The sequence below is a fragment of the Carcharhinus amblyrhynchos genome, chromosome 20 (assembly GCF_965287045.1).
Source record: "Carcharhinus amblyrhynchos chromosome 20, sCarAmb.v2.hapA, whole genome shotgun sequence".
Taxonomy (NCBI): domain Eukaryota; kingdom Metazoa; phylum Chordata; class Chondrichthyes; order Carcharhiniformes; family Carcharhinidae; genus Carcharhinus; species Carcharhinus amblyrhynchos.
Window position 1 is genome coordinate 13,392,914 of NC_137343.1, and position 11,866 is coordinate 13,404,779.

Consider the following 11,866-nt stretch of genomic DNA (forward strand, 5'->3'; position numbering starts at 1 on the left):
CTTGAAACAACGTATTGGAGAAGAGTGTTGTAGTGAGAGTTTACTGGGAAAAGGTGACCCAATCCTTTTACTGTTTGACACATTCGCTGTATTTCACTTTTTCCAGTTAGGAGGAGAGGAGCTGGTTTATTGTAATCTCTCCTGGCGTGAACACACCTCTAAGGGTAACTTTCACATTGGGTTTAGGAGAAGAGTATTGATGAGAATTTTTTATTGTAGACTGTGCGACACCCTGAAAGATCTTCCTTTTGATTTTGCAGCCCCCAGCGCAGTTGTTTAATTTTGGGGGGAGGAAGGGACTTGGAATAAAACATGGTGCTGGTCTGGGACAGGGTATTTTCTGATTTATTACCAAATGTCTCTTTCTCTTTCATCCCGCCTGTGTTTTCTTTCCCCTCCCTTTCTAATGATGGGGGTTGCTTCATCTTATTGATCCGTAGTCACTATCCGCCTCGCCGTTTGTCAAAGTCCATGTACAAAGTGTTGATAGGTAGTTAAACCATCGGAAGAGAGAAACTGGAGCCGAGCTTGAAGCTATTTCCTTCCGCTGGCACCCTTAAAGTAGAGGTCAGATGTGGTGATTTAATTATTGGGCTTTTAACAGATTAATAAAGTCACTATAAAATCTCGATTTCTGACAACGCCTTTATAACGTTGATTGATAAAAATCCCGAGCCCAGAATCTCTGATGTTCCTTCCATTAAAAAAGTAATTTCTGTGGAGTGCTGTCTCTCGTTAGATTGCTAACCGTGTCTTGAAATGTGAAGGCTACGTGAGGCCCGTAGGACTGTGTTGCCAGGAGCATATCAGGGGATTCGCCCAAGCTGAGATTAGCTGGCTCAGTGTAAATCAGGAATTAAAACTGGAAGCTTAGCTGCAGACAGGATGTGCATTTACCAAGTGACCGTCTCCTCTCTTTAACCTTGAAGATAGTGACGTGACACAAAATCCTTACCACAATTGGCTGACTAAACATTTCCAACAGAGACCGTTAGAAACATTGCCTCGTTTGAGTAACCAGAGGATTTTGGAGATGTATTTTTTTGTTTAAGGAAGGATGACTTTTTTAAAAGTTGAAATCACAGTGAGACCCTCCCATGTGGCCAGATAAGCTTTGGGCTTTTCCTAGTTTCACCATCAGTGTCACTTGTAAAAACCTCGCACCTAAGAATCTTAAAACAAGACAGTGACAATTAATCACTGAGTAGATCATGCTGGAGCCAGACATTTGCGAGCAATTACAACTCACCTCCGAAACTGCGAAGCAGCTGCAGCTGGATGGATCTGCCTTTTTAATTCATCTGTACGGGCAGCACTGAAGCGAAAATGTTAAAGGTGGAAGGGAGGAGGGTGGGGAGTAAACATTCCCAGACCACACTCACCATGAACAGTGCTATAGGAGATTAATGTGAAACGCACTTGATTTTAGCACACCCTGTAATCGTTCTTTATGTGGGGTAAATGATGCAGGAATATTGTTTTGGACCAGTAAAACATTAATGGTTCTATAACAAGGCTTTTTTTTGCGGGGGGGGGGGGGGCGTCAAGACTGACCATATTTAGTGTTCTGCTTTTAAAACAAAAGCAGATATAACAGTTTCTGGATAGTGTGAAAGATTAGATTAGAGGAAAAATAAAAGCAAAGTACTGGATGCTGGAATCTGAAACAAAAACAGAAAATGCTGGAAAATCTCAGCAGGTCTGACAACACCTGTGGACAATAGAGCCAACGTTTCAATTCTGGGTGACCTTTTGTCAGAGCTGATTAGATTAGAAGACATGGTTTAGATATTTGACCAGAGACATTTTTTTTCCTCTGAAGTAATTTTCCCTGAATATTTTAATAATTTTCGATTTTTTTGGCGTAATTGGCAAGCATGAACCCCCAGAAAAAGTATTGGGATGACGTGTGGATATTCTGAGCATGTTTAATTCATGTGATGTAACTGTACCAAATTCACTTGAGGTTTACACCTTGAACTGGCTTTTGAAGTGAGTTACTGTTAACCCACTTAATGTTCTGAGAAAAGTTTCTGAAACTCTTCTTCCTGTTTCCCGGGAAACATTCATCAAACAAAACATTGATTTCCCCTTACCTGTCAGATCACCGTGTTCCACATAACATTTAACCACCCATATTATCCCCATGACCTCAATGCTCTTCCTTACCAGATGTTTAACCAGTGTGTTTAAATGTGTAACCGGGTGTATAATTCCACAGATCCAGTACTCCTTTGTAATTGAACCATTTATCACGTTTCCTTGGTTTAATACATTTTTAAAGCTTCTTTTACCGTTCTGTGATTGTTCGGCGCCAGCAGCACAATACAATCATTTGTATTTTCTCGAATGCAAAAAGCTGCTATTAATACATCCCTAAAGAGTAAAGTCATTATATTGTCTCAGTCATGGTGTCGTTAAAAATACTTCGTTTCAGACATGTCGAAGTGGTTTTTTTTCTCTCTCCCCTGTTTTCTTTCGTCTCGAAAGCTTCGACTGCTTGCTTGGGGCTGAGTTCCCTTGAATGCTGACCGCCTGAGATTTATTTCAGCCCATCTTTCATGGAGGAGCCCAGGCACTTGATAATGGGCTGGGAGAAATTAGCATGGGGACCATCGCAGCCGAACTGCAGTCTTTTCTCACTCACTGTCTGTCCGACATGCACTTTCGAGAATGGATCACTGGATAGCAGAAATCCCGGTGTTCTTTGAATTTTTTAATCTCTCTCTAGGCCAGAGACACCGAGGCCGTTAAACTGTTGTCATAACTGATACCAACAGATTTCGCATAGATCGGCAATTAAAGGTGGGATCTTCACGGACGGAATGTTTTCTTTTAACTCTCCGATTAGATTAAAAGAAAACGATTAAACAAAAAAAAAGAAAATACCAGCAGAGGGCAGTAAAAACTTCCTTTCTGCTTGACTTATAAAATAAATAGGGATATTTCCTGAAATACAATTGAGGTGGGGATGGGGGGGACAACAGATTCATTTGAGAGCATCTAATTCCACATTATATATATATATATTAGTAATATAATACTATCATTTTCATGAGGATTTTAATTTCACTGATTTCATGGTTTACAAACCCATGAAAATTACAGTGCAATGAAATGAATGCAGGCCATTAATAATGAACTTTATAACATTCAAGGAAATTAAAATAGAACCAATGGGTCAGGATTCTTCAGATGCAAGTAACCTCAAGAGTTTTACGGTGTACCTAATATTTGATGGGAAATGGGAGTGTATGTGACTGTTTCTTTAAATCTGTAGAGAAACTGCAGAGCAGTTTATAATCTACCTCCCTATGCTTTAAATTTGCACCAGTAAAGCGTCTGCTAATTATTCCTATTCAAAGCTATCTGATCCAAGCCTGCCCAGAAGGGGAAAAAAAACAATAAAACGGGGGGATAAGAATACTGGTCTGAACTGGCCTTTTATGATTTAAAATGGAACATCAGTAACTCAGGGAAATAAGAATATTGGTGCAAACGGTTTTCTGCTTCTTGCTGTGGAGTGAAACCTACCTTCACTTGCCTGATGAAGCAGCAGCGTTCCCAAAGGTCATGCTACCAAATAAACCTGTTGGACTTTAACCTGGTGTTGTGAGATTTCTTACCCCTTGTTGATGCTTCTCTCTGATGGATCTCAAAAGTTCCCAAATTCACTGATTGGTGTCTTACAACCGCATACCTGTCTTTCCTTACTCTGATTTGTTAAAAAAAACCTTATTCAAAATTATGGAAGAAAATCGAGTGAAAAGCTTCTTTTAAAACAAATGAAACTAAAAGAGAAGGCAGTCAAAATAGATAAATTATAGAATTCTAGGAAGCTTCCGATAGAAAAAGAGGCCAGTTGGCCCATCGTACCTGTGCGAGCAAATACACGGGGGTGAACCAAAGTCATACTGGAGAACAAAACATTAACTCTCTTGCTCCACAGATGCTGCCAGACTCGCAAAGTTTTTCAGGGACTCTTTGTATTTAAAGTTTATTTATTAGTCACAAATAGATTTACATTTTATTGTGAAAATCTCGTAGTTGCCACACTCTGGCGCCTATTTGGGTACACTGAGGGAGAATTTAACACCACCAATGCACCAAACCAGCACGTCTTTCGGATTGTGGGAAGAAACCAGAGCACCCAGAGGAACCCCACACAGACACGGGGAGAACATGCAAACTTCTCACAGACAATGACCTAAGCCAGGAGTCGAACCCAGGTCCTTGGTGCTGTGAAACAACAGTGCTAACCATTGTGCCCCCATGCCAAATTAGAACCAATCGATCTGCGTCCGGGAAAACCTGTGGTTGAGGGATGTGATAGAAAGAGATTTGTACAGCTATTGATAAGACACAGGGTTATGCAATTTAATGATGTTCTCTTAACATAAAGGGCAGTGGAAACCCCCGAAAAAGCTACTGATGTTTGATCATTGGAGAATTTCAAAGCAAAGCTTGACAGATTTGTGTTGGGCAATGCTATTACAGTTTGCAGAACTAAGGTAGATAGATGAGATAAAGTACAAATTGACCATGATCTAGTTGACTAGCAAAAGAGACTTGATGGCCTGAATCAGGTTCCTCTCGACCTACAATAATCGTTCTTTGAATCTGTATAAGCTAGGGAGAAATATAGGTAAAAGGAAAAAAAAGGTTGATGGGTGTAAAAGAGAATGTGAGAGACAGACAAGGAGAAAAAGTACAAGGACAGAGAGAGACAGATTGAAAGTCTGGCTCCTGTCCAGTTTATTCAACTGTGTTCCATTTCCTGACATTTTATTATACATGAAGAAGCGGCTTTACATTGATTAGACTTGGTGATACCAAGGCTCTCATCAAAATAAAATACCATCCCTCATCAAATTTTTTTTATGTCAGAAAATTATCAGAAAGTAATGATTTTCTACTGGCCTCAATTCGACCTTTTACAGCGAATCTTTCAATTTATTGTGGTAAAAGAAATAATTATTAGATACTGCAGCATACGTGACAACATGTAATTAAATCCAATCAAATGCACTTTTTGCATCATTACACAGCTGGGTGCATATAATGTAGCTCAGTCTGCTTGTTACTTTGACATTTATTGGAGTCAATTACAGGAGTGCTATATCTACTGCAAATGCAGTGCATGGCATTCGGCTTTTCTGCATTTGAATTCCATTTGGAAAGTAAATGAGAGAAAATATAATTTTCCCTTCTAATCTTCTCTTCTGAAGGCATCTGTGATCGTTTAACAAGACGGATTCAAATTAAGTTTTCCTTTGGCCCATTTGATCTTATTCTCCTGGAATACTGGCCCTGTTGTATTTCCATCTTGTTGCTTCTTAACTGTTCCGCACTGCTCTTTATTAACCTGCCCACGCTACACGTGAGTCTCAATAGGTGCCAAGAGGCTATTTAATAATTTGAGAATAAGGAAGGAACATCACAGCCCAATTTAGTTGTAAAGCAAAGCAAAAAAGTTTATTTATTAGTCATTAGTAAGGCTTACATTACACTGCAATGAAGTTACTGTGCAATTCCCCTAGTCACCACATTCCGGCATCTGTTCGGGTAAATGCACCTAACCAGCACGTCTTTCAGACGGTGGGAGCAAACTGGAGCACCTGGAGGAAACCCATGCAGACCCAGGGAGAATGTGCAAACTCCACACAGACAGTGACCCAAGCAGGGAATTGAATCCAGGTTGCTAGTGCTGTGAGGCAGCAGTGCTAATCACCATGCCGCCCATGTGTTCTCATCTGCCAGCTATACGGGTTCACTTCCACTGGGTGCTACAATAGAGTGATCCTAAACAATAACCCTTGCCTGTTTTTCTTTTCACCTCTCCCCTAAGTGTTCTAAGTCCGATTGTAGCATCCTTATTGCTATAAGAGGAGACCCTTGCGATCTTCCTAGTCTTGAAACACAATGAAGGTTCCACCTTCCCCACTGAAATTAACAAGAAAACACATGTTGCAAGTGCGATACATGCACTTCAGTGTAGCACAAGTCATTAATGCAATTAATTTGGAAGAAGACATCCTGAGTTGGCATCAGAACTCTGGTTGCACAGGGACCCATCTCAGAAGATGTTTTGTTTCTTGAGTATTGCAGCCAACAAACATAAACGTTTGAACAGAGTGTATCGTTGCCCACTACCCCCCTCTCCAATATTGAGTAGCCTGTCAGTACCAACTATTCAATCTCATAGCAAAAGACTGAGTATCCAGACAACATACTCGAGGGTGACTGGTGTCTGTGGGACTCTACCAGTGAGAATGCAAGAAGGTGAATGAGAATGCTGGATAAACTCCTGTGAGGGGGGAGTTGAATAGGAATGACCCCAGTAATGTTTATAACAAAGAGAAGCGAGATTGGGATGGAATGAAAGAAGGGTTATGTTGATTATTTAGGCAAATCAGAGACTGGGTGTTCTGCAGTGAGTAAGAACATAAAAATATAAGAACTAGGAGCAGGAGTTGGCAATTCAGCCCCTTGCTTCTTATCAGCCCTTCAATATGACTGATGGTTGATCTCATCTCAGCCTCATTTCCACCTTCTTGCCCACTCTCCATAGCCCTTCCTCCTGTCACTAATTAAAAACCTATTTATCGCCTCCTTAAATTTGTTTAGTGTTCCAGTGTCCACTGCACTCTCGGGTAGAGAATTCCACAGATTCACAACCCTTTGAATAAAGTAATTCCTCCTCATTTCTGTTTTAAATCTACCACCACTTAGCCTAAAACTATGGCCTCTCATTCTACAATGTCCAACAAGTGGAAACATCCACTGTACGTCTACCCTGTTAATCTTCATTAGCATCTTATATGTCTCAATTAGATCTCCTCTCATTCTTCTGAATTCCAGTGACTATAAGCCTAAATTGTTTAATCTAATTTCCTGAATCCCCTAAGTCTGTCCATCAGCTACAAGGCACAAGTCAGGAGAGCAATGGAATACTCTTCACTTTTCTGGATGGGTGCAGTTCCAATGACACTTCAGGGGTTGGATACTATCCAGGACAAAGCAGTCTTACTTTATCAGGTCACCATCCGCCACCTTAAACACTCACTGCCTCCAGCACTGACACATAGTGACTGCAAAGTGTATCATATATACAAGATATTCTGCAGCAACTCACGAAGGTTCCTTTGACAGCACCTTCCAAACTGACAATTTCCATCACTTAGAAGAACAAGGGCATGTTAGGAAAGCAAAGGTAGTTTTCAGGGATTTATATTTGTATTGGTAAACATTAGAAATAAAGTATAGTTTTAAGTGTGTTCAATTTAATATTTCTGTGCCTGGAAGGGTAAAACTACTAGTGAGATTCATGCTGGACAAATGTGTTTATACATATGGGGATTGGTTAAGTTACAGCTGTGTTTCTATTGTGCTGAGAGAGGGCTATGGCATGAAGAGTAAGTAGGCCAGCAGAGGTATATGGATGTTGCTCAGCAACTGAAGGCCCTTTTAAGGGAAAAAAACCTTCTTAAGTTTTATTTTTAGTTGAATTTGTTGGCATTTGGAGATATGACTTCAGGAAGTGAACATTTCCCAACTTTGCCAGAAGAAAGACTGTAAGAAGTCTCACAACACCAGGGTAAAGTCCAACAGGTTTATTTGGTGGTAAACGTCACTAACTTTTGGAATGCTATTCCTTCGTCAGGTGAGTGGAGAGTTCTGATCACAAACAGGGCATATAAAGGCACACACAGTTTACAGAATACTGAATAGAATGCGAGTCTTTACAGCTAATCTGCTATTCAAGACTTAAAGATGCAGACAATGTGAGTGGAGATAGCATTAAGCATAGGTTAAAGAGATGTGTATTGACTCCAGACAGGACAGTAAGTGAGATGTTGCAAGTTCAGGCAAGTCATGGGGGTTACAGATAGAATACAGATAGTTACAGATAGTGTGACATAAACCCAGGATTCCAGTTGAGGCTGTCCTCATATGTGCGGAACTTGGCTATCAGTTTCTGCTCAGCAACTCTGCGCTGTTGTATGTCATGAAGGCCACCTTGGAAAACATTTATCCGAAGATCAGAGGCCGAATGCCTGTGACCACTGAAGTGTTCGCCAACAGGAAGGGAACAGTCTTGCCTGGTGATTGTTGGGCGGTGTTCATTCATCTGTTGTCGTAGCATTTGCATGATCTTCCCAGTGTACCATGCCTTGGGACATCCTTTCCTGCAGCGTATCAAGTAGACAACTTTGGCCGAGTTGCAAGAGTATGCGCCATGTACCTGGTGGATGGTGTTCTCACATGAGATGATGGCATCCATGGTGATGATCTGGCATGTCTTGCAGAGGTTGCTGTGGTAGGGTTGTGTGGTGTTGTGGTCACTGTTCTCCTAAAGGCTGGGTAGTTTGCTGCAGAAAATGGTCTGAGGTTGTGCAGTTGTTTGAAGGCAAGAAGTGGGGGTGTGGGGATGGCCCTGGCGAGATGTTCGTCTTCATCAGTGATATGTTGAAGACTTCCTGTTGGCAAATGCTTCAGCGGTCACAGGCATTCAGCCTTTGATCTTTGGATGAATGTTCTTCAAGGCAGCCTTCACGACATACGACAGCGCAGAGTCGCTGAGCAGAAACTGACAGCTAAGTTCCTCACACATGAGGACAGCCTCAACCGGGATCTTGGATTAATGTTACACTATCTGTAACCCCATGACTTGCCTGAACTTGCAACATCTCACTTACTGTCCTGTCTGAAGACAATACACATCTCTTTAACCTATGCTTAATGCTATCTCCATTCACATTGCCTGCACTTTTAAGACTTGAATAGCAGATTAGCTGTAAAGACTCGCATTCTAATCAGTATTCTGTAAACTGTATGTGCCTTTATATGCCCTGTTTGTGATCAGAACTCTCCACTCATCTGGCGAAGGAACAGGGTTCCGAAAGCTAGTGGCATTTACTACCAAATAAACCTGTTGGACTTTACCCTGGTGTTGTGAGACTTCTTACTGTGTTTACCCCACTCCAACGCCGGCATCTCCACATCAGAAGAAAGACTGGACAGGACAGGAGCTGCAAAGAGGCAAGCTTCCCAAAGAACCAGATAACCAGGGAACTGGGACAGAAAGAATGTTTCAGCTGTAAGAGAACAGAGGCCAAAGTATTGTTCAGAAGGAGGAGTAAACAAAGTGTTCTGAGTTAAAGAGACAATTGCAGTAACCAGATTTTAAGTGGGGCAGCAGACTTCAGAAGTATATGAAACATTTGATGTCATTTTATTCAAGTCCAGGAACTGAAAGTTAAAACAATTTGAACAATTTATACAGGAATCAAGGCAAAGAAATGTTAAAGGTATTGGTGTAAAATCCTGGACTGGATTCACTGTTAAAAAAGCATCCCTACATCATGACTACCATCAACACCTCAAACTGCCGGATCCAAGTGGAGAGGATCTCCAAGAAGATTGCACATATCAACACTGACATCAAGTTTTTACAAAGATGCAAGAAAGCAGACAAGGTACCGAAAGGACAAATAAACTGGTTGGACTTTAACCTGGTTTTGCGAGGCTTCTTACTAAAAATGGTACAGAAGCATTGTTTAGAAGTGTCATTTGGAAAACCTGGTCTGGATTTCGCAATGCAAACCATTAAGTGAAAGTGTTATTCAGAGAACGTTTTAAAATGTGATTTTTGGGAGTGGAGTTTGGAAACACTCATTTGACAATAATCTGGGGGGATTCTGAGGAGAAAACTACACACACTAACTTGGGTTCAGAGCAAAGAGTGTGTGTATTTGACCACAGGGTCTTTGTGTTAATGGGGACCATTGTAGCTTAAGATGTCCTTTGTAATCCGTGTTACTCGTAAAATCTGTGCGTATTTGTTAAGCCAAGGAGGGGGAGTAAAGGAGTATTGTATAGTAATCTAACTTTTCATGCCTAATAAATACCTTTTTCTTGTCACTAAAACTAATTAGCAGTCCTGTGACTTACTCCTCCAGGTTTTATACAAAAATGTAAAAGTTACAGTCAGTCTTTTGAGCCATATTGAGCCCGTTATAACATCAATAGTGATCATAACAGGCAGCAGACACGTGGGAACACCACCACCTGTAAATTCCCCTTCAAGTCACACATAATCTACTTGAAACCATACTATCACTGTTGTTGGATCAAAATCCTGGAATCCCTTTCCCAACAGTACTCTGGGTGTACTTACACCACGTGCACTTCAGCGGTTCAAGATGGCTCAAAACCACCTCAAGGGCAATTAGGGATGGGCAATTAGGGATGGGCAATAAGTGCTGGCGTTATGAGTGTCACCCACATTCTGTTCACAAAAGCAGTAAAAGCAAGGAATGAATAATCACTGACATTGCGAAGCTCAACAGACACTTTCATGTCAGGGTGTCAGTGTGAGTACTTGAAATCAGGTAGGTTTATTCTGCCAGCTATTATCTCCAGTAATAGTGAACAAACTGCTTTGTTTTGGGGGAAGTATTACGAGCAGGACATTCATAGAGTAATAGAATCCCCACAGTGCAGAAGGAGGCCATTTGGCCCATTAAGTCTGCACCGACAACAATCCCACCAGACCCTATTCCTGTAACCCCCACATATTTACCCTCATGATCCCCTGACACTAGGGTCAATTTAGCATAGCCAATCCACCTAACCCACACATCTTTGGACTGTGGGAGGAAATTGGAGCACCCAGAGGAAACCCACGCAGACACAGGGAGAATGTGCAAACTCCACACAGACAGTTACCCGAGGCCAGAATTGAACCCGGGTCCCTGACGCTGGGAGACAGCAGTGCTAACTACTATGCCACCATGCCACCCTATGTTAATGGTATCAATTTTTTTCAGAAAGCATCAAAATTCAAATTTGATTAAAAAATAGAAACATGTTCTCTCCCAGTTTGTGTGGTACTTGAAGATGAGTCACATTGGACTCAAAACATTAATTCGGTTTCCCTTTTCACAGATGCTCCCAGACTTTCCGATGGAAGATCTGGCAGGACTCATTCAGTCAGGAAATTTCAGAAGAGGCAGCAGAGAGAATATATGCATAAACAATGCCCTTTTCAGTAACATTAGCTGCCATATTCTGGGAAGAGTTTAAATGTCCCAAAGCTTCTTTGAAAAGCTACATCAGTTAGTAAGGTGGTAGGATGAGGGGATAATGTGGGTAAGGTAAGTGGGCGAGGGGGAGGGTGGGTGAGAGGGTAAAGTGGATACGTAGGTAAAGTGAGTGAGGGGGTATGGCAGGTGAGTTTGGATTAGGTCAGGTTGGGGGGGGACAGGACCAGGGGTATATTGGATGGAGAGGGTTAGTCAGACCAGTTTGGGAGATGTTAGGGGGGCTTAGGTAGGGGAGAAGGGGGTGGTGTCAGAAAGAGTTGGGGTGTCAGCAGGAGTTGGGAGTGGTCAGTGTGAATGATTGGGGTGTCAGTGCTGTAGTTATCCAGGGGTTAGACTTAGGTTATAATATGTCTAATTTCCTGGTAACTGTAAGTCAGAACCATCTGAAGTCTCTAACTCTATCTCAGAGTCAGAGACATTTTCTGATGGTCCTAGTGGGAGCAACAGAATTGCATACTCAAACTTTCCAGGCAATTCCTATGCAGTCATCACATTTGAACTTCCGAGGGGTCCTATGATCCAAGGACTGGAAAATCTGGGCTAAAGTTTCAGGTTGTGGCCTTTAATCGTTTTTGCTTTTGCATTCGTAGATATTGGGCAAGGTTGACTCTGGCTAGGCAGCAGACCAACTCCATGTTCATTCAACTGATCTCTGATTAAATGGTTGGGAATTTATTATATGGAGACTCATGGCCAAAACCTATGGCATTTTCATCTGAATCAGGTCGCACCCATATGCTTACGCCCCCTTGGTCCAC